We start from the raw sequence: 23,145 nt of genomic DNA, 5'->3' as shown, positions 1-23,145 counted from the left end.
CCGCAACGTCATATCTGGCACGGACGAAGCCGATGACGGATGTGCAGCCGATCAATGCCACCTAATGGCCCGTAGCGGTACTGCTCACGAAGATCTTCCGGATCCAGTCTGACGCCTGGGGAGAATTCAATGGTAAGTAATCTGCAACTGGAAGTCTCTTTCAGATAGCTTTGTTATCTATAAAATTGCAAATATAGGATTTCTATACCATCAGTTTTCTCCACTGGGTGACTTTTTTTTAAGTGCTGCAATTAGCAAATTCCTTATGCTTTATTTTGTAATGGTTACACACATTTTCCCTACAAACTACCTATCAACTGTTGCAGGATATTAGTCTCATACGTTTTTCACTTTTTGACTGGATCACCAGGTCCCTGATGTTCTTATTTCTTCGTAAAGCGAAGTTTGGCTCCTCCATGGTGGGATCATGGTTGTCGATTAGGTGAGAATTCTTCCTGACATTTATTTTGAGCAAATATTTGTATTTATTATATGTAGTCACACATATCATTTAATAAGATAAAAATGTGATGCTCTTTTCCAGCACACACTCCCTTGGAGTTTACCATCTGTTTTAAAGATCTTCTATAAAAGTATGCAGCAGAGTATATTTCCTGTCCCATGGTCCATATATTGCTACACACATTTGTCATTATCTGCAAAAATAAATAAGATACCTTTAGGAAATCATTATCTGGTAGACACTCTATTTAGGTGCAGATTCCTTACCTTAGAATATTCCCTAAGCGTCAGCCTGGATTAAGAAAATCTTGAGCAGTACCTGTGCAAACCAGTAGATGGTGCTGATCAGTTCTGCATGAACATCGTAGGCATGCACAGTGCTTACATAGGCTCCACACCAGTACGCTGACATCAGTTTCTTTATGTGACTTTTTCCACACCAGAAGCACAAAGCCACATCATAAAGTTGATCAACTAGTGTACAGAAACTAAAGGCCTACAGGGACCTTTGTAGGTTAAAAGACTGGTTCACAGGAACAAGTAGGTGGGGAGGTTTGGTAAGGAATCTGCAGCTAGATGGAGTCTCTACCAGATAAGGCGTTACCAAAGGTAAGTAACTTGTGTATCTGATAAAGACTTCTAGCTGCTGATTCCTTACCTTAGAGTAGATACCAAAGCAATACCACCCCGGAGGTGTGTCTGCGAACTGGCTCTGACCAAACAGTCCTGAAGAACTGAATGGAATGGGCAAACTCCCTGTCACAACAGGCCTGACTGTCAAGGCAGCAGTGTTTGGTAAATTTTGGGGTGGAAAGTCCTCTGCATGGCTAAAGACTTGTAACCCTGCCTTGAGTGCTTAACTGTACTGCTGTCTGGATTCCTAATGCCGTTTTTTTGTCATAGGTGAACAAGGGTCATGCATGTAAGCCATGAAATAGGCTTGTTTCACAGATTACATTCTTGTTGGAGCAAGATGGGCACCCAAAGGGCTACCCTCATAGTGGTGGAAGGCTAAAGCCTTCACCAGGAGTTAAGCAGCACAAGCGCAGTGGGGGCAGCATACTGATAGTGATAAGTAGTAGTGAAGAGGTCCTTTTTATCCTGTGTACTGGAGTGAGGTCTACAGACTCATTCACCATTTTAAAAGTTCAGCTAATGTGTGCTTAGCTCACCCTTAGCTTACGTCAGGTAGATGTGAAATTATGCACAGTGCCCCTGGGAAGTGTACAGTAAGGGATGGAGCACTGTTGTGTAGAACATGTGGGATTACTGCATGTGCTGAATGTATGTATGCATAAGAGCCATACATTACATGAGAGATGTAGTGCATGCTGTGTGTATGTACACTTGGGTGAAGTACAATCCATGAAGGGTGAAGTGTTGTGCACCACACACATGGAGTGTGTGTGTGTGTGTTGGCAGAGTCTGTGATTGCAAATAATATACCCTTGTACAATACAAAAAGGCTACAGTACTGATCTGTGTGCACAGACTGAATGGGTGTGCTGAATCCATGTCTGTAGTGGCACAATTCATGGATGTGACAGTACTGGACAGTAAATGTATTGTGACTGGGTGAGTGTGCCTGGTATATTATACGGAAGACCATCAGTTCTATTTTGGAAAGCCCAGGACTGCCTGATGAAGACATATGGAGCAGAGGAATTCCTCCAAACAGATTTGTGAACAGTATATTTCTAGGAGCTGAGTGGGACATACTGGAGAAATGGAGGAAGGAACCCCTCTCCCTTTACACTTCAAAATGTTGCTTTTTGATTCAGTGAGAGATCAAAAAGAAGGGGCCAATACCCATTTCAGGAAAGGAGATGGAGTTGATAAGGGAATCATAAACAGAAGGGCTGGGAGCCTGGGATTAGCCTTTTGATACATGTAACACTGTGGCTGACATCACTTCAAGGTGTGAACTCTGATCACTCGCATGAATTGTTTTGTGGGTCAATCAGCTTTGGCGTTTTGCATGCTATGAAAGACATCCTTTCAGGAGGAAAGAAGAAAATGAGAAATGTACACTTCAAAAGAAGCAGAGTCCCAAAATAAAACTTCAAGGACTCAGACCCTAACTCACCTTTTGGTGTCTGAAAATAGTCAATAGGATGGGGAGGTTAAGACCCCAACTTTGTCACCTGCCAAGCCTGATGGGCTGTGGGAGTAGAAGAAGCTCTACAGGACTTTTTTTTCTGTGACCAGCACTTGGGGCCAAAGTCCGCTAGTTTCCCTGCTGGGTGAGAGAACATCACCCAGGGAAAACCAAGGTAACCTGCCCTGGTGCCAACCTGCACCAGTGCCTGTCTCCTTGCCAAGGCCATTGTGCCCTGTGAGGAAGAGGAGAGCATTGGAGGGAGGGAGGTCCTTCCCTGAGCGAGGTGTGAGGATAATCACTGCACCCTGATTGGCTTGTTGCTCGTGTGCAGGACCTCTGCGGCAACCACCATATACCAGGAGCGGGCCGCTGTGATCTAGGCCATATTGTATTAGTAATGCAGTGTGGGAATTGCCAGGTCCGCACCATCTCACCACAGTCACTCCATTTGCTATAGTAGGCCACAGTTGAACTGATTTGGTCTTGGCGACCCAGTAAGCCAGGACGTGCCGCCAAAGTGAAGGCGATCACACCGGAAGAACTGGTACCCAGATTGTAACGAGGCAACCCTGTATGCCAGGAGAGGCGGCTGCCTGTACCACTGTGGCCAAGTGTTCAGGTTGTGGCCCAGACCAGAGGTTCACCACTGTGACCGACAGGTGAAGCCCCCCACACTGTGATCTGCCCTTGACTGATTACCCCGAGGACTGCTAGGATGCGGGACTTAGGAGCACCCACAAAGAGGGCATTCGCTACAAAGAACTCTTCCATACCACCGGTATGGGTAAGACTGGAACTGTGGTGCCACGGAGGACTTGCTGCTAAGGGTCCTGAGGTACCATAAACATGTTTGACTAATAACTTAAGAGGTAAAGGGGAACTTTTGAGTACAGCCTACTAGTACGCATTCTCTGGATGCAGCCACCAGTGAATGTGGAAATAATCCCGAACATGTTACAAGGAAGAGGAAGAAACAGAGATTTGCCTGAGCTAGAGCCCTTACTAGAGCCCTGAGCTCAAAGGGAGTGTGTTGTTGCTTGTACACTTTGTTGTTCCTTTGCATGTATAGAGTTAGAAATGAAATACTTCTTTTTCTTCTGAAAGCAATAATTGGGCTGGACAATGATTTATTGTTTGTACTGTGTGCACTCTGAGGTAGGAGCTGTGTTCACTTACCCATAGGTACAATTTCCACCTGAAGGAGCCTTTGAATGCTCGTCCAGAGCTATCACTGGAATCCAGTGCAGAAGCGGTACTTGGCCTAGTTGCTCAGGATCCATAGTAGGTTGGGCTATGGGACATTAGGAGTTAAAGTCTTAAAACCTCCAAGGTTGGGTCTATTAGTCCCTACGTGCCCCGTGGCCCTCTGGAAGGGGCCCTGACAGTAAATGTTTGCAAGGATGCTCATATTGCATCTTGACTGATATCCAGGACAGGAACTGCATGAGTTGAGTGAGCTGCAAGCCTTAAGGGGGCTGCTTCTTGACCAATGGGAAGCAGATCTTAATGCAGAGTACACTCCATCTGGAGACTGTCCATTTCTGAACTGCTTTCAACTTCTTCGCTCCAGTAAACCCAATAAACTTCTTCGCTCCAGTAAACCCAATAAAGAGGTGATCATTAACATGGTGTTCTTTGTTGTGATCAAAGTAGAATGACAACACTCTTTTCAGGTCCAGGTGATGGAGTCTCTCCTCCACCTTCAAGGGGCAAGGTGGAGCAATGAATATGGTCAGCATCATGCTTTGGCGAACATGGAAAGGTGGCACCACCTCTGGGAGCAAGGAGGCACGGGTGTGGAGAACCAATTTGTCTGGGAATAAGCTGGTGAATGGAGGTTGTCCTGGCCGGTGTGATGGCCACCAAGAAGACTGTCTTGATAGTAAGAAAACTTAGTGGCCAGCTATGCATAGACTTAAAAAGGAACATATCAAGTAGGTTAAAACCAAATGTCAGAACCTCTTTCAGAGGGTCATGGGGGAAGCAGGGATTACTAGGCCAACCATGGGGGAGGGGTGCTTTTACTCCTGATATCCCAGGGCCTGTCTTACTATGGATTCTGAGTAATGGGGCACAATACCACTTCTGCATGGTCTGAGTAGTCCAAGGCTCCCTTATTGGGGGGGGGGGGGGAGGGTGCAGGATAGTCAACATGGGCTCACAAATCAAAATGTGCATCGAAGCAGCAATAAATAATTGTCAAGCCAAATGCTAACTTTTATCAAAAAGGGAACTATTTTATTTCTACCACAACCAACACAGAGAAAAATTACAACATTCACAAACAACTACACAATCCCCCTTGATGTTCAGGCACTATTGTTTCTATGGTGATTCCATGCCTAACTCCCTCTTCGTAGTAGCAATGGTAGTTATTCCCCATTGATGATTTATAACATCCAGCATATGCCCCACTAGCAGGCCAAGTATGAAGAGTTCACTTTGACTCTAAGTTAAAGTGAACAGTTTTTGAGTGCCACAGCACTAGTAGCTGCAAGGTCCCCGGAGGCGGACAGGCTTAATATAAGTCTTATCCTTACAGGCAGGTGTGAAGCTTTCCTGAGTGCACCTCATTAGGGGGTGCTTCACAGGGCGGCCCAGGAGGCTGCACACAGCAGGTGTGAACTCACTCATTCATGACCATGCTCCTGAAGCAAATGGAGATGTTCTGAGGCTCCTCCTGCAAGGTAAGTGTTTGTTCAGCTATAGATGGAAGGTGGCTACAACGATCCTGTCTTGGGTCTTTCTCCGGTGTAAAGGTGTGTGGGTACTCCCACGGTGTTCTCATTTCTCCGGCGGCAGGGTTGAGAGGGACAAGTAGCAGTACTTGGTGAATCCGTTGATCCCCTCAGACATACAGGGTCACAGGTTGTCACTGTCCCTGGGTTCTGGCCCCATCAGTACAGTGAAGTTCATCAGAGCGGCCTCTCGTACCATACATGGCTGCCCCCATGCTACTGCACAAGGCTTTGGGCTCTTACCGCATGGCAGTCTTTCCCACAGCCCCCCCTTCTGCCATATGGGGTTTTCGCCACACTACAGGGTCACCAACTCTGTTCTGCACACAGGCAAAAAAAATGATTGGCGTAGCAGCTGCTTCTTCACACCTCGCAGTTCACTTGACCGGGCTCCACACTTGACCTCATTGCCTCCATTGCTCTCTTCATCACAGGGCACACTGGTCTTGGCAAGCAGGTAGGCACTGGTGCACCAGGGCAGATGGTCTTGGATTCTCTTTGTGATGTCTCCTCACCCAGCAGAAAGACTAGCAGGCCTTGGCTCCCAGTCTTGGTCACAGGCAAAAGTCTTGCAGAGCTGCTGCTCTTTCTCAAGCAGCTCGCCTGGCTGCTTGGCAGGTGACAATTTCTGAGATCTCAAGATCCTTTCTTATAGTATACTTCCAGACACCAAATGTGATTTAGGACCGTTGAAGGTTTATGATGGGATTCGGCTACATTTGACATGCCTACTCTGCTCCCACTTCCTCTTTAAAAGCAGCCTGTCACAGCAAGAATATCTCCAAAGTTGAAAGTCCAACAACACAGGCCATGGCAGTGACTAGAGTTCACACCTGGATGTCAGCCACCATGATATGTGCCTCAGAAGCACAGCCCGGGGGCCCAACCCCTAATCTCTACGATTTTCTTATCAGATTCATTTCCTTGCTGAGCTGCGCCCAGACACCTTCCTGGTGACCTCTCACGGAATCAAAGAGCATCCTTTGAAGTGTACATGGGAGACCTTGTCCTCTCCTCCCCCGTGTGTGCCCCCACCAAGCTTACAGGAATGCAACACTACACATATCTGTCTTTGGGGGGCTATCTCTACCTCCTCTCCATGTTTCACCATGCAGGCCTTGGTCTACCAAAATGGAATCCATGGGCCCTCCATGTCCCGTAGCTTTCTCAAGCATACATACACCCAGTGCATGCATACTTTATGTACTGTACCATTCGTAGGCATACATAAATCCACGACCGCATGCACCGCATCCATGATGTATTGTAGCGCTCACATACACCCAGCACATGCACGTACTGCATCTTCCATGTATTGTACCACCATTGGGTACACATATACTGAGCACAAGCATGCACTGCACAGCACCACAACCTTCAGGCACTGTGCCACACATAGGAAATATAACTCCAGCACATGTATTCACCATGTATGCAGTGCAGTATCTTTCTATTGCTCCATTCCCAGGCAAATATATACCCAGATACACCACCTCTGTGCTGCACAGCACTTCACACCAATCCAATGTAGGCAAAAGGTGAGTGAAGCAAACAGCAGTGGAACTTTAAAAGTGAACCTTAGGCCTCACTCCAGTGACACAAATTAAAAAGGACCTCTTGAATTCTACTGATCACTACACGGTATGCTGCCACCACCGCACTCATGCTGCTTAACTCCTGGTAAAGGCAGTAGAATTCCACCAATAAGAAGTTAGCACTTTGGGCACGCCTCCTGTTCCAACAAAACCGCAGTTCATGAGATAGGCCTACGTCACGGTGCACACACATGATCTAGGTTTGCCTATGACAACAAAAATAAGCTTTAGGGATCCAGACATTAGCACAGCTGGGCACTCAGGCCAGGGGTGCACCTCTATTACCATGTAGAGGACTGTTTCATCCCAAAACCAATTTAAGGTCCATTAGGGCATAACGAAAGGTTTGGGGGAGAGGGGAAAACATATGTTGAGAGGGTTGATCCAGCAACTGCAAAAAAGCGGAGATGGCTGAAACACAGCTTGAGGAGATGACAACAAAACAAACAGCAAAACTTCAGACAAGGGTGCAGAAAGAGGGTCAAAATGTTTCAGTGCACCAAGCCACAAATCTGCCCCAACAGCAGAGGTACAGGTATTTGTGGAATGACTCCTGGGTGCAAAGATGATGTCACAGAATTCAGGAGGGAAATTGAAGAGACTCAACTGTTGCTGCTCAATCTCCATGCATGAAGGCAAACCGTGCACTGGTGCAGATGTAGAATCCTGCCCTGTTGTTGAGACAGGATATCCTCCCTAAGGGGTAGCCTGTTCAGAGGACTTACGCTTATGCTCAGGAAGTCAAGATATCGTACTCACTTTGTCCAATCTAGAACCGTCTTGATCTTCTTTAGATTTGAGGCATGAAGTGGTATTGGCTGGAAGGTGTACAGGTGTCCTGAGACGCACTCAAGACAAAATGCATGTCCAAGTGAGAGTCGCCTTGGAAATCCCAATGAGGAGAGGTTCTTGGTGGTGGCGAGTAGATCTAACTAAAGTTTTCACCAGTCATGGAAGAAACCTAACACCACCTCTGTATGTAGAGATCATTCGTGATCCACAAGGCATGGATGGCCAAGTTCCTCTTCAGTGGCAATAACATACCCCTCCAGTTGTTTTGTGTAACCAGGAAAATATCCTGACGCTACAGCCATGTTGAGAGGCACTGAGCATCCTGGCACAGGGTACCCGACCACACCCAGCCCTCCCTGTTGCTATACCACATGGCGTTGGTATTGTCCGTGAGCACCTGAACTAGCCTTTCCTTGATGGAAAGGAGGAAGGCCTTTCTTTAATGCCATGCGCAAGCGATTCGCTCTAAACTCCAAGTTGATGTGGTGCTGTGACTCAGTCGAAGACCAGAGCCCTTTGATATCTATGGGCGCAGCTAGTAGCCCCTGCCATAGACACAGGAGGAGCAGAAGGAAGAATATAAGGCTGGGATGGGGCAATGCTGAGTCCCACTGACAAGGCAGTCGCTCTACTGTGCTTGAAACACTTTAGCTCAAAATCTGTCTTGTTGTCAAAAAGGCAGGTGCCATCGAAGGGCATGTCGATAGCAGCTGCCTGGACATCCCACAAGAAGCGTTCACATCTCAACTAGGCATGGCATTGGAGTGCCACTGAGGAAGCAATTGCTCTACCCAGTAAGACTGTGGTGTCCAGTCCACAGTGTATTGTGTACTTTGCTGTGTCCCTGCAATCGGTAATAGCCTGGGCCAAGATGGCTCAGGCTTCCTTCTAAACCATTGGCAGCACTGTGCAACCAAATGCTTTTTGTGTTGTAATTTTTTATTGAAGAGCATAACAATATGAAGGTGCAGGGACAATGAACTGTTGGACCGTACATAAGAAACAAAAACAAGCAACAGAGAATATGAAAATAAAAAGAAAGGCTCGGGGCAAGGTGGTGGTAAAGGAAGGGAGGTGGGAGGAGAAGGAAAGAACAAGCATTTGCAATGCAATAGGTCGCGCATTCGCGAGAGTAAGAGCTATTGGCATTGTAAATGGACAATCAGACTTTTCTTGCCATATAAATTGGTCAACCCTGCCTTATAATTTGGTCCTTTCCTGCCACATAATTCGAGTGGCACTGCATAAAACTAAAGCTCTTCCATTTACCTTTTTTCTCTATCTGCAGCAAAAAAACGAAAACGTTGCGATTTAGATGTAGGAAGCCCCTATTAACATCACGTATATCTGGAAGTCTGATTGTAATGGTAATATTTCATATATAATACGTGAGGATAACAAGTTTCTGTTCACGCCAAGGTGTTAATGAAAGACATATGTTTTCCTAATTATTGCCACTTTTCCTGCAATACTGAGACACTGTTGTCTTCGCAGCACCTGGGATGAATTCATAGTGTATTCGCCAAACGGCTGCTTTTCAATATATAAAAACCTCCAGCTTCTGAATACTATATCTTCTTTCTCAGTGGGGTGAGAATGCCACATTTGGGAGGCCACATTAGCTGCAGGGTGAAGGGTGTGACCTTCTAGGCAGGGATGGGGAAGCAACCTTTCACACTAGAGGGCACACTGCTGCTGAAATATGACTTCATTGCTCTGGTTCGTAGCCACTTGGCTGTACTGCACATACTCCTTGTAGTTGTTTTTTGTTTTAGTTCAGTTCTTGACACAAACTGTTCAGAGCTGAGCGACTTCTTAGCAGTACTTTCTTTACACTAATGTTGTCTATCCAGCACTCCAAACTTCACCTGAAAGTGAATTTTACCAAAACGCATCTGATCGGTACTTATATCATTAACGAGGAAAGAGCAACACGGCGCGCAAGGAAGGAGGAGTTGCAAGGACACGCAGACAATACAGCAGCATGGGGGTAGGCGGTTCAGTGGGGGGAAATTACACAAGGGAGAACAACACAGAGCAAAAGGGGACGGAAGTTGTAAAGACAAGTATCATGAGAACAACGCTATCTAGTACCGCTGGATGAAGGGGAGAGAGAAAAGAAAACAGGCGGACCTATCACTCTTACCTCTTAACTGCTTAAAGCAACAAGCAGGTGTTGTGCTGATAAAAGAAAGGTGCGGCCGCAATGCTGAAAGATGAAGTGTGTCAGCGGAGAAGCGGACGTGCGCTTTTCTTTCATCAGCACATCATTAGATTCATGGCTGCTGCGCACAATGAAAGTGAACACTTCCACATACAAATCCTCAGCAGCACCACAACCCAAATACACACACTTAGTAAATAGCCCCCAAAAAATAAAGAAGCCAGACCTCAAAAACAAAATGCCATCGCAAACACCCGATTAAATGAAGTAATCCAAGCGTATTTTACAAAAAATAAATTAAATGAGCCAGAACTCCAAAACAAAATGCCATTGGAAAAGCACGTTAGTCAGAAAGCAAAAAAAAAAAAAAAAGCATTTGGAATACAATGGTCCTGTGTTTGCTCGAGTTTGAGCTCTTAGCGTTGTAAATTACTGACTGGACTTTTCTTGCCACACAGACTGAAAATAACAAGAGCAAGAGAGCGAGAGCGAGCTGGCCCTGGAAAAGCCCCCCTCTTTTGTTGGTTTACGTTTACAGAGGGAGCTGGTGGGGAGACTGAACACACACCCACAGTGTAATACAAACAGGCAAATACTAAAACAAAAGTCTCTTACAGAAGAGGTAAAGAGGACATAGCGTAATTCTACAGTACATTGTGCTGCTCCCATAGAGAAAAAGGCAGGACAAAGAGGCAGAACTGACCACTAGCAAGCAAGGATTTTTAAAGGACACTGGAACCAACAAATTAAATCGCTGGAACTCACAGTATAAGTATACTTAAAAGTATACAACACGTTGAACGCTAACGCTTGACCTAAAAAAGGAAGGTACAAGGTGTATAATGCTATGAAACTTTCCATTAATGAAGGCATAAATGCCGGTGAGTCCTGGATGCGGGTGAGGTCCTAGAGGCAGTGTGTGAAAATGCTAGACACCCCAAATGGAGGGCCGGGCTCAGAGGTATTGGAGACGGGGGGAGAAGGACGAGGGATAGAATACAATAGAATAGGGCGCCCAGCATCTGGAGAGGCCTTATGGGGGAGAAAGGATGAGGAAGGCGGTAAAGGAAGGCCGTTAAAAGGGGGGAAAGGCCACAACAATACATACCAAGAGGAAGGGGGGAATGTAGGGACAAGATGGAGGGCAAAGAGGTCTTGAAGATAGGGGAGGTTAGGAGGCAGACAAATGATGCAGCGACGCAGGTGTGGCAGCAGAGGCGTCATTGACGACTCACGTTCCTAGAGCAACTGTGTCATTTATAATGGGGGGGCGGTGAACACACTATGGGCTGCCGTTAAGAAAGGGCGCCCATGTCTGCGTTAACAGGGCAGACTGGTCTTGAATGTGGTAGATGATGCGTTCATGGGCAGCGGTCTGAACCACTGCCACAGTCCACAGTCGTAAGGTCTGTGTGTAACAGGTGGCGTTATGGACAGCACAGCACAGGCTGGGTGAATTCCCCATATCGTGGAGGAGGATTGAAGAGGAAGAGAGGGGTGTCCGAAGGGTCATGGAGGTACTAAGGGTGGAACCCACTGCATCCCAGAAGGGCCGGATCGAAGGGCATTCACAGTATGGGCCAGGTTGCACTGAGTCTCCGCGCATCGCAGTTTGCATGAGGTAGTAGTCCCGTTCTATGCTTCACTGGGGTCCACTACCAACCATGGATCATTTTAAATAGACAAAAACTTCAGTCTGGCTTCCCATGTACCCCTATGTAGAGCCTCCATGATGTCAGTCCAGTCCTCCTTTTTCACTGAGGCCCGACATCACTACCTTAGGGCGGCCCCAAGTCCTAAGTTAGGACAGAACAGGCGAGGTCTGGAGGGTCCAGGGGTCAGCTCCCATGCAGCATTGCAGGCAGTGCTTTCGTTGCAGATATCGCCATGCCTGTTGGGGTTAAAGGCCATATTCCTCTACTAGATTTGCAAATGGCTTAAGTTTGGCGTCTGTGAGGCCCTGGTCCAGGCTTTCGATATCGGCTGTGCTCCATTGCATCCAGTCGAGGATGTCCCCTCCTACGCATAGGACGTCGTTGCTCAATAAGGGAGTCCGTAAGTGGAGACGGGGTGTACATCGAGGAGACGGTATGCTCTGCACCAAGCTGCGTGCATGGCACGTAACATGGAGACTGGAAGGAGACGACTCTGTACAAGGGGCTGAGGGTATCCCAGCTGCAGAGTAACAATAGTTCAGTGGTGAACCATCATGGTGGGTCTGGTACCTAAGGAAGCATCTATGCAAGTTGGGAGAGATGGAAGGCTACAGCGTAATGTTCTACAGACGGGAGCACCATGCCTCCGCAGGAGCGGCGTGCCATGAGCTTAGTAGGTGACAAACGAGGGCGGGAGAAGCACCAGACAAAGGCTCTAAGTGCGGCATCTATGAATCGGAGTTTCGATAGGGGCACCTGGAGGGGTAGCATACCTAGCACATAAGTGAATTGTGGTCGAGTGACCATCCGCACTGCTTGTACTTTGCCACACATGGTGTGGCCCAAATAGGACCACTTCTCGAAGTCCAGTTTCGTACAGGCTATGAGTGGGTCTAAGTTGTCCACAATCATTGGTTCTAATCCCCTATTAACAAGGATCCCCAGGTGTTTATGACAAGATGGCAGTCATCAGAAAGGATAGCCATGTATCACCGCACAAGCGGTAATGGTGGACAGGGGCAGAGCTTCACTCTTGTTCCAGTTTACCCAATAACCAGGTAGGATTGTGAAGCCATCAATGATTTCTAACAAGACCGGGATGTAACGGCCCAGGTCTGCTAAAGGAAGTAGGATGTCATCCGCATATAAGTAGAGTTTGCACACGCCCCCTTGTAGGGGTATCCCACTGAAGAGAGGAGACTGGCGGACGGTGGCCGCTAGTCGTTCCATTGGCAGCAGAAAAAGAAGTGGCGAAAGTGGGAAGCCCTGTCTCGTCCCTCTCCGTATCAGAAAGGGGTCAGATCAGAAGCCGCCACAATTAACCTGCGCCTTGGGCAGTCATACAGCAGATGTACTTTGGCAATGAATTGCCCGCCCAGGCCAAATTTCTGTAGTGTTGCAAACAAATAGCCCCATTCAATATGGTCAAACTCCTTTGCTACGTCAAGGGACAGGACTAAGGCTTCATCCGGCAAGTCCCTAGACTCCCAAAGGGCATGTGAAAGGGAGCAGAGATGATTTTCTGGAGGTGCGTCCTAGAACAAATCCTACTTGATTTTAATGTATTAAAGATGGGATGACTTATGGAGGCAGGCCGCCAGGACACTGACAACGATTTTGACATCCCCATTTAGGAGGGAGATGAGGCGATAGTTGCCACAAAGGATTAGGCAACTAATAGGTCTTAGGAAGGACCGCAATCATTGTCCTGTTGGAAATAGAGCCCAGGGATCCCCTCCTGACTAGCCTCCCGAAAGGCCTCATAGAACAAATCAACAACCTCCTCTCTAGCCCATTTTTAAAATTCTGCAGGGAAGCCATTCTCCCCTGGGGACTTATGGAATGGGAGTTTAGATATGGCTTGAGTTCTCAGTCTTACTCAGCTTAGTCTTACTGATCTCTCTGTCTGGGCTAGACCCTCGTTCGATAGGCGGGGAAGGCGTGCACCCTCTAGGAAGGCCTCTAGCCACCATTTCTGGAGTGTACAGTCGTTGGTAGAATACTGCAAACTCATTTACAATATCCTGCAGTCGGTTGAGGAGCTAGCTGGTTGAGGGGTAAATAGCAGTGATGGTTTGTGCTGCTTCCCGTTGGTGGAGTTGAGCTACTAACAGTCAGCCTCCCTTCGTCCCCCTATTCATAGTAGTGGCCTTGTAAGTGCTGCAGCGCCTATTCCGCCTTGGATGTAAACAATTCGTTGAGTGCCACGCAAGCTTGCTCCAAACGCCAGTGCACTGGCAGCGAGGAATGGGCTGTGTACGACCAGGTGAGAGGTGCAATTTCGTCTTCCAATTCGGTTTGGCGAGCTATCCTTTGTTCATTAGCCAGAGCTGCATCGTCATCATTTGCCCCCGTATGACTGCCTTCACTGACACCCAGAGTACCCTCTGGGAGGACACAGAATGAAAATGTCACTTACCCAGTGTACATCTGTTCGTGGCATCAGTCGCAGTAGATTCGCATGTTCTGCAATAGCTCGCCATCTGGTGTTGGGCCGGAGTGTTACAAGTTGTTTTTCTTCGAAGAAGTCTTTCGAGTCACGGGACCGAGTGACTCCTCCTTTTGTCTCTATTGCGCATGGGCGTCGACTCCATCCTCGATTGTTTTTCCCCGCAGAGGGTGAGGTAGGAGTTGAATTGTAGTAATAGTGCCCATGCAATGGAGTGACTAAGTATGCACTTATTTAAGGTTGAGATGATACATATATAAATAATTGAAGGTAACTTCCAAACTGCTACAGGCTCCCGGGGAGGCGGGTGGGCACATGCGAATCTACTGCGACTGATGCCACGAACAGATGTACACTGGGTAAGTGACATTTTCAGTTCGATGGCATCTGTCGCTGTAGATACGCATGTTCTGCAATAGACTAGTAAGCAGTTATTTCCCCAAAAGCGGTGGATCAGCCTGTAGGAGTGGAAGTAGTCTGAAATAATGTCCTTAATACAGCTTGACCTACTGTGGCTTGTTGTGCGGATAACACGTCTACACAGTAGTGCTTGGTGAATGTGTGAGGCGTAGACCATGTGGCTGCCTTACATATTTCTTGCATTGGGATGTTTCCTAGAAAGGCCATGGTAGCACCTTTCTTTCTGGTTGAGTGTGCCCTTGGTGTAATGGGCAGCTGTCGTTTAGCTTTAAGGTAGCAGATTTGGATGCATTTAACTATCCATCTGGCTATACCTTGTTTTGAAATTGGGTTTCCTGCATGAGGTTTTTGAAATGCAATAAAGAGTTGTTTAGTCTTTCTGATGTTCTTTGTTCTGTCGATGTAATACATTAATGCTCTTTTGACATCTAATGTATGTAGTGCCCTTTCAGCTACGGTATCTGGCTGTGGAAAGAACACCGGAAGTTCCACTGTTTGATTTAGATGGAACGGTGAAATAACCTTTGGCAAAAATTTAGGATTGGTCCTTAGGACGACTTTATTTTTGTGTAGGTGTATAAAAGGTTCCTGTATAGTAAACGCCTGAATCTCGCTTACTCTTCTCAGGGAAGTAATGGCGATGAGAAATGCCACCTTCCAGGTTAGGAACTGTATATCGCAGGAGTGCATGGGTTCAAAAGGTGGACCCATAAGTCTAGTTAGGACAACATTTAGGTTCCATGAAGGAACAGGTAGTGTTCTTGGTGGTATAATTCTCCTAAGGCCCTCCATGAATGCTTTAATGACTGGTATTTTATATAGGGAAGTTGAATAGGTAGTCTGCAGGTATGCAGATATTGCTGCAAGGTGAATCTTAATGGAAGAGAAAGCTAGGTTAGATTTTTGTAAGTGAAGCAAGTAACCCACTACATGTTCTGGAGTTGTGTGTAATGGTTGTATTTGATTAATATGGCAGTAGCAAACAAACCTCTTCCATTTACTTGCATAGCAGTGCCTGGTGGATGGCCTTCTTGCTTGTTTTATGACTTCCATACATTCTTGGGTAAGTTGTAAGTGCCCGAATTCTAGGATTTCAGGAGCCAGATTGCTAGATTCAGCGATGCTGGATCTGGGTGTCTGATCTTTTGGTTGTGCTGTGTCAACAGATCTGGCCTGTTGGGCAATTTGATGCAGGGTACCACTGATAGGTCTAGCAGCGTTGTGTACCAGGGTTGCCTTGCCCAAGTTGGTGCTATCAATATGAGTTTGAGTTTGCTTTGACTGAGTTTGTTTACCAGGTAAGGAAGGAGAGGGAGAGGAGGAAAAGCGTAAGCAAATATCCCTGACCAGTTCATCCATAGGGCATTGCCTTGGGATTGCTTGTGTGGGTATCTGGATGCGAAGTTTTGGCATTTTGCGTTCTCCCTTGTCGCAAACAAGTCTATCTGAGGTGTTCCCCAGAGTTTGAAATAAGTGTTCAGTATTTGGGGGTGAATTTCCCATTCGTGGACCTGTTGGTGATCTCGAGAGAGATTGTCTGCGAGTTGATTTTGTATCCCTGGTATAAACTGTGCAATTAGGCGAATTTGGTTGTGAATTGCCCAATGCCAAATTTTTTGTGCTAATAGGCTTAACTGCGTGGAGTGCGTCCCTCCCTGCTTGTTTAGATAATACATTGTTGTCATGTTGTCTGTTTTGACGAGAATGTATTTGTGAACTATTATTGGTTGGAAAGCTTTTAGTGCTTGAAAAACTGCAAGAAGTTCTAGGTGATTGATATGCAGTTTTGTTTGATGTACGTTCCATTGTCCTTGTATGCTGTGTTGATCGAGGTGTGCTCCCCACCCTGTCATGGAAGCATCTGTTGTTATTACGTATTGTGGCACTGGGTCTTGGAAAGGCCGCCCCTTGTTTAAATTTATGTTGTTCCACCACAGAAGCGAGAGGTAAGTTTGGCGGTCTATTAACACCAGATATAGAAGGTGACCCTGTGCTTGAGACCACTGTGATGCTAGGCATTGTTGTAAGGGCCTCATGTGCAGTCTTGCGTTTGGGACAATGGCTATGCATGATGACATCATGCCTAGGAGTTGTAATACCATCTTTGCTTGTATCTTTTGTGTTGGATACATGCGTTGTATGATGGTGTTGAAATTTTGAATTCTTTGTGGACTTGGAGTGGCTACTCCTTTTGATGTGTCTATTATGGCTCCCAGGTATTGTTGTACCTTGCGTGGCCGAATTTTGGATTTTGTGAAATTGACGGTGAACCCTAGTTTGAAGAGGGTTTGTATGATATGATTTGTGTGATTTGAGCACTCTATTAACGAATGGGCCTTGATTAGCCAGTCGTCTAGATATGGGAACACATGTATTTGCTGCCTTCTGATGTGTGCAGCGACTACCGCTAGACATTTGGTAAAGACTCTTGGTGCGGTTGTTAATCCGAAAGGCAGTACCTTGAATTGGTAATGTATTCCTTTGAATACAAACCTTAGGTATTTCCTGTGCGATGGGTGAATTGGTATATGGAAATAAGCATCCTTGAGGTCTAAAGTTGCCATGTAGTCGTGCAGCTTTAGCAATGGCAATACTTCTTGTAGTGTGACCATGTGGAAGTGGTCTGATTTGATGAAAGTGTTGACTACTCTGAGGTCTAGGATTGGTCTCAGTGTTTTGTCCTTCTTTGGTATCAGAAAGTACAGTGAGTAAACTCCTGTGTTTATTTGTGTGTTTGGCACTAATTCGATTGCATTCTTTTGCAATAGTACCTGCACTTCTATCTCTAGGAGATTGGAATGGTGTGTTGTTAAATTTTGTGCTTTTGGTGGTATGTTTGGAGGGAACTGTAGAAATTCTATGCAGTAACCATGTTGGATAATTGCTAGAACCCAAGTGTCTGTAGTGATTTTCTCCCATGCTCTGTAATAATGACCTATTCGTCCCCCCACTGGTGTTGTGTGGAGGGGGTGAGTGACATGTGAGTCACTGTTTAGTAGTAGGGGTTTTGGGGCTTTGGAATCTTCCTCTATTTCTAGGGAATTGCCCTCCTCTATATTGTCCCCGAAAGCCTCCTCTATACTGTCCTTGGTAACTGGACGGTGTGGCTTGTGAGGTGCTGGCTTGTGTGCTTTGACCCCGAAACCCCCCTCGAAAGGGCGTTTTACGGAATGAGCTGTAATTCCCTCTGCTCTGCGGGGAGTAGAGTGCGCCCATGGCTTTGGCAGTGTCCGTATCTTTTTTGAGTTTCTCAATCGCTGTGTCCACTTCTGGACCGAACAGTTCTTTTTCATTAAAAGGCATATTGAGAACTGCTTGTTGAATCTCTGGTTTAAATCCAGACGTTCGGAGCCATGCATGCCTTCTGATAGTTACAGATGTATTAATTGTCCGTGCAGCTGTATCTGCAGCGTCCATGGAGGAGCGGATCTGGTTGTTGGAGATGGCTTGTCCCTCCTCAACCACTTGTTTTGCCCTATTTTGGAAGTCTTTGGGCAGATGTTCGATGAGATGTTGCATCTCGTCCCAGTGGGCTCTGTCATAGCGCGCAAGTAGTGCCTGGGAGTTCGCGATGCGCCACTGGTTTGCAGCTTGTGCTGCGACTCTCTTACCAGCTGCATCAAACTTGCGGCTTTCTTTATCTGGGGGTGGTGCATCTCCAGATGTGTGAGAGTTGGCCCTTTTCCTAGCTGCTCCTACAACAACAGAGTCTGGTGGCAGCTGTGTTGTGATGAAAGCTGGGTCCGTAGGAGGCGCCTTGTACTTTTTTTCCACCCTTGGTGTGATTGCCCTACTTTTGACCGGGTCCTTAAATATGTCTTTTGCGTGCCGGAGCATACCAGGGAGCATAGGCAGGCTTTGGTAGGAGCTGTGGGTGGAGGAGAGTGTGTTGAACAAGAAATCATCCTCGACCTGTTCTGAGTGGAGGCTTACGTTGTGAAATTGTGCTGCTCTAGCCACCACCTGAGAGTACGCGGTGCTGTCTTCTGGTGGAGATGGTTTTGTAGGGTATGCCTCTGGGCTGTTATCTGACACTGGGGCGTCGTATAGGTCCCATGCGTCCTGGTCTTGGTCACCCTGGCTCATGGTGGTGTGAGCTGGGGAGTGTGATGGCGTTTGTGCTGGTGAAACGTTAATCACGGGCGGAGGAGAGGGTGGTGGTGTAACTCTTTTCACCACTTTTGGTTGTGGTGCTTGTTCCGTCTGGAACTCCAACCTTCTCTTTCTCCTAATGGGGGGAAGGGTGCTTATTTTTCCTGTCCCCTGCTGAATGAAAATACGTTTTTGCGTATGGTCCGCATCAGTTGCTTGTAGCTCTTCCTCAAACTTATGCTTCTGCATTTGGGAGGTTAGCGAGTGCTCTTCTGTATAAGAGCCTGAAGCTGGGTCGCTTGCAGTTTGTTTCGGCATCGAAACTTTGTCTGCGTGTTTTTTCGGCACCGAGGTGACTTTTTTCCTTTTCGGGGCCGAAACCTCTCGGCGTCGATCTGTTTCGGTGCCGCTGTCTCGGCGTCGAGCCGTGTCCACACCGGCATCTCGGTGTCGAGGCTTGTCTCCAGCACTTTCTCGGTCCCGAGAAGGCTGCGTGCCGGTGTCTCGACCGGAGTCGGACGATCTCGGCACTGTTTGGGCCTTTTTCGGTGCCGACGGTCGGTCACCGATTTTATGGGTTGAGCCATGGCCTGGTGGCAGTGGCGTCCCCTGGGCCTTGTAAATGTTTCTTTGTGTGGTTTTCGACGTCTTACTCACGGTTTGTGTATCGTCGAATCCTTCGGAGTCTGAGTCTTGGATCGAGAAGGTACCTTCCTCTTCCTGTTCCTCGAACTCCCGTCGGGCTGTCGGTGCGGACGCCATTTGAAGTCTTCTGGCTCGACGGTCTCGGAGTGTTTTTCGGGACCGGAACGCACGACAGGCCTCGCAGGTGTCTTCGCTGTGCTCAGGTGACAGGCACAGGTTGCAGACCAAGTGTTGGTCTGTGTAGGGGTATTTATTGTGGCATTTGGGGCAGAAACGGAACGGGGTCCGTTCCATCGGCGTTCTTCAGCACGCGGTCGGGCCGGCCAGGCCCCGACGGAGGATCGAAAAAACTACCCCGAAGGGCACCGGAGCTCTTCGATCTTCGATGCGGTGTTGAATCTAAGTATGCCGATCCCGAACGCAACAATACCGACGAAAATCTTCCGAAATTAACTATTTTTTCTGTTCCGAAACTCGGAGCGACAGGAACACGTCCGAACCCGATGGCGGAAAAAAAACAATCGAGGATGGAGTCGACGCCCATGCGCAATAGAGACAAAAGGAGGAGTCACTCGGTCCCGTGACTCGAAAGACTTCTTCGAAGAAAAACAACTTGTAACACTCCGGCCCAACACCAGATGGCGAGCTATTGCAGAACATGCGTATCTACAGCGACAGATGCCATCGAACCCTTTGTTATCCTGCATTTAGGCTGAGACATGTTTCTAAAGCTGAGATGTGCCCTGGGGGGTATGGTAACTGTGTATGGCTAAGCACCAGGGTTTGCGGCCTGGAAAAGTAAGGTCTAGGTTTACGGATGGCAGGATCAGAGCATGATCGGAAAAGGCGGAATCCAACATCTGGGAATCCCGGACTTGGGTCACTGTATTGTGTGATACGGGAAAATAGTCCTACCGTGACTGGGTGCTGTGCACAGACAAGAGGAAATTATATTCTCTATCTGCCGGGTGCGTAAGCCTCCAGTGTTCTATCAGTCCATGGTCTGAGGTCAAGTCTCTTAGTAATACCCTATCTGGGTTGTTGCTGGCGTCAATGTGCTGTCAACTGGGTGTTCAAGTCACCCCTATGAGGTAACGGGAGGCCCCGATTTCAACAAGGAGACGGTTGAGTTGGAGGAGGAACGTGCATTTAGATCTGTGGGGAACAGACAGAGCCTACACAGAGCGAGTTATCCCTGATTTTCAGTTTGCGGAATACGTATCTCCCTTAGGGATCATATCACGTCTTGGTGACAGTAATGGGTAATGTTTTACTGAACAGGATCGCCACTATGCACTTCCTGATCATGCCACCGAAATCACCTGCGGTTCCTGGCAGCTACTGAAGACCGTTCTTCCTACCCAATCCGGTGCAGTTTACTGGATTCAAGGCCATCAAGATGTGTCTCCTGCAAGAGGGTCACATCTGCCCGTTTCGATTAGAGATTGGAGAGTACCTTTTACGTTTCACATAGTGTGTAGGCCGTTGACGTTCCATGAGGGTACATGAAGTGGACGGGAGATGGGGGAGACTTGACCAGTCACTGCAGTGGCATGGGTGTATAACGCACAGGAAGGGGAATAAAAGGGCCGGGGGGGTAGAGGCACCAAGTCAAGAGCAGGGGAGGGGGCAGTGGTGGAGGAACGTTAAGGCAGTTATCTGAGTGGAGGAATAGGACTCCCTCAGGCCCAGGCCAGGAGGGGTATGGGGGGGAAGAGAGGGAAGGCACAGAGTGCTCACAGGAAGAGACTGAGGAGGTAAAATAGGATAAAGTGAGAAGAGAAGGAGGAGGAGAAGGGGATGAGGTGGAAGAGAGTGGGGAGGCAGAAAGGGAGGAGAAAGAAACCAGGAATGAGACAGGAAACCAACTCTATATTGGAGCAAAGCCCAAAGGGCTTGGGTCTGTAAGCTGCGGGACTAAGCCTGTGTAGTCAGTGTGCCAGGAGGGCCCCCGGCAGAAGGCAGGGCACACAAAGTGAGTAAAGGTATAGGTAAAGGCCCAAGGGGGTCCCCAGCATGGACAGGGTGGATATTACAGGCCAGCATTAGACAGGGTGGAGCGCATGGCTCCTGAGGAGCTCTGCGGGATGGTAAGATACACCAACAGAAGACTACTGCGAGGGAAGTGTAGTGGTGGGAGGGGATGGGGTCATCCAAAGGGGGACTGGTAGTGAGGCAAAAAGGAATATGAAGGCCAGGCAGTCCAGGTGAATGTCCAAATAGTTTGGGGAGAATCAGGATACGCTAGGGGCCTTGCTGGAACTGTCCTGGGGAGAGGGAGGGTATGTTGACATTGGAGAGTCAAGGCAGATAGCAATGTTAGGGTCCAATGGTCTAAATGATGTTAACAGCTCATCAACAGAAACAATGTAAACAGTTAAACATAGCAGGCATACATTTGTTGAGTAGCAGCGTAAAGCACAAAAACAGTGTATTACAGGGTACAAAACTCCAATGAAACTCTAATATAATGTGGCATTTGAGCGATAAGGTGGGGGCAGCCGCAGGGACGGAACAGGTCAATGATAAAGCAGTCAGTAGGGTATGGCTCGACCACCTAAGGTGGTGCAGCCCTGGGTACAGCGCAACATAGCATGACCATATGATATATAAGCGTGCAGCAAGATACTTAGCCTTCCGCCAGGGGAGGAGTGCAGTTCTCACATCCCTATTCTTGGCCCCCAGAGCAGAAGGGATGTGCAAGTCCACAGAGGTCTCAGCTGGAGGCAGATGTAGGTTTCAGAGGAGAACGGGACTTGTCTCTGTCTGAGAGCTGGGTGTGGTTCGCCACTGCTTGGAGCGCCTGGTCCCTGTCATCATAGGGTCTCGACAACCTCTCAGGATCCCTGCCTCTTTGCGGAGGATGGCCGTAGCTATGACCTTCGTCCATCCGGGGGAGCATTGTGAGGAGGCGCAGCCAAGGCATTGCTAGGTGGCCACAAAGGCAAGTCTGAAGAGGTCGTGTCCATGGCCTGAGCTGATAGACCATCTAGGAAGAGACACAGGTCCTCTGGGTCATAAAAGTATTTTGACTTACAGTTTTTGGGGACCCACATTTGTGCTGGATCAAATAGGCCATATTTTATGTCCACTTGGTGGAGCCAGGGGCGTAGGCATAGAAACACTTTATGCCGATCATAGGTCTCTTTTGAAAAATCCACAGTGATTCAGATCTCGTGGACCTCGGCCCTGTATGGACCGTGAGAGTGGGCCGCCGTGAGAAGTTGGCGGACCTGCACATGGTGCAGGAAACAGGCAATGATGGGACAGGGCTGGGAGGAGACATCTTGCTGTTTTGGGCCCAAGCAGTGTGCCTGCTGGAACTACAATGGGGAGTCAAAGGTGAGGCCTGTGAGCATGGGGAGGGTGTTTTGTAGAAAGGCTTGGACATCCGATCCCTCCATATTTTCCGGGAAGCCGAAAAAGTGGATATTATCCATGCAACTCCTTTCTTTCAGGTCATTGAGCTTGCTGCGGATAAAAAGGAGGTCTTGATCCCACTCTTGCATGGTGTTGAGGTTGTCCTCTACCACTGTAATGCATTGTTCCAGACCCATCACACGAGACTGGAAACCTGTGATATCCAAACTAATAGATTTGGTCTCAGCTGCCAGTGAGGCGATAGTGGAGTCCATTCTCTCCAGCCTCGGCCCACTGCTGTGACTTCCTGCAGTATGCGCTCCATAGTAGTATCCTGCGCCGGGCCAGCGGGGTGATGGGCATGTCTGCCATCTGTGGTCCCTTGGCAGAGGACCTGGGGCAGAAGTGTTGGAGGGCTTCCGAGAAGAGAAGTTGACATGCAGGCTTGCTAGTGGATTTGCCAGTGAGCATCTCCAGACTGGGCTGCCAGGATCAAAACTGTGCATCGTGGTACTAGAAGCCCGCTGCCTGTGTCCAAAATAGATATACAGGATACAAAAGGCATGGATGGGCGGATCCCCAAGTTGCAGCAATAGAGGATGCCGGTCGAGGGCGTCTTCAGCAAGATCAGGACTTGGCCCAACCCTGCTCTGCTCGTCAAGTTGGGGGGAG

At 47.9% G+C, this 23,145-nt stretch overlaps 1 long non-coding RNA gene across 1 annotated transcript in view; it reads left to right on the top strand.

Moving 5' to 3' along the window:
* Nucleotides 1-365: 365 nt before the first annotated feature.
* Nucleotides 366-23,145, top strand: part of LOC138300264 (uncharacterized) — a 191,993-nt gene continuing 169,213 nt past the window's right edge. Inside the window, exon 1 of the long non-coding RNA XR_011204896.1 lies at nucleotides 366-442. This is a non-coding gene — a long non-coding RNA (uncharacterized lncRNA). The remainder of the gene's footprint in view (nucleotides 443-23,145) is intronic.

This window comes from Pleurodeles waltl, chromosome 6 (assembly GCF_031143425.1).
Source record: "Pleurodeles waltl isolate 20211129_DDA chromosome 6, aPleWal1.hap1.20221129, whole genome shotgun sequence".
Classification (NCBI taxonomy): Eukaryota; Metazoa; Chordata; class Amphibia; order Caudata; family Salamandridae; genus Pleurodeles; species Pleurodeles waltl.
The sequence above is the reverse complement of the archived record's forward strand: the minus strand, read 5'-3'. Positions and strand labels throughout refer to the sequence as shown.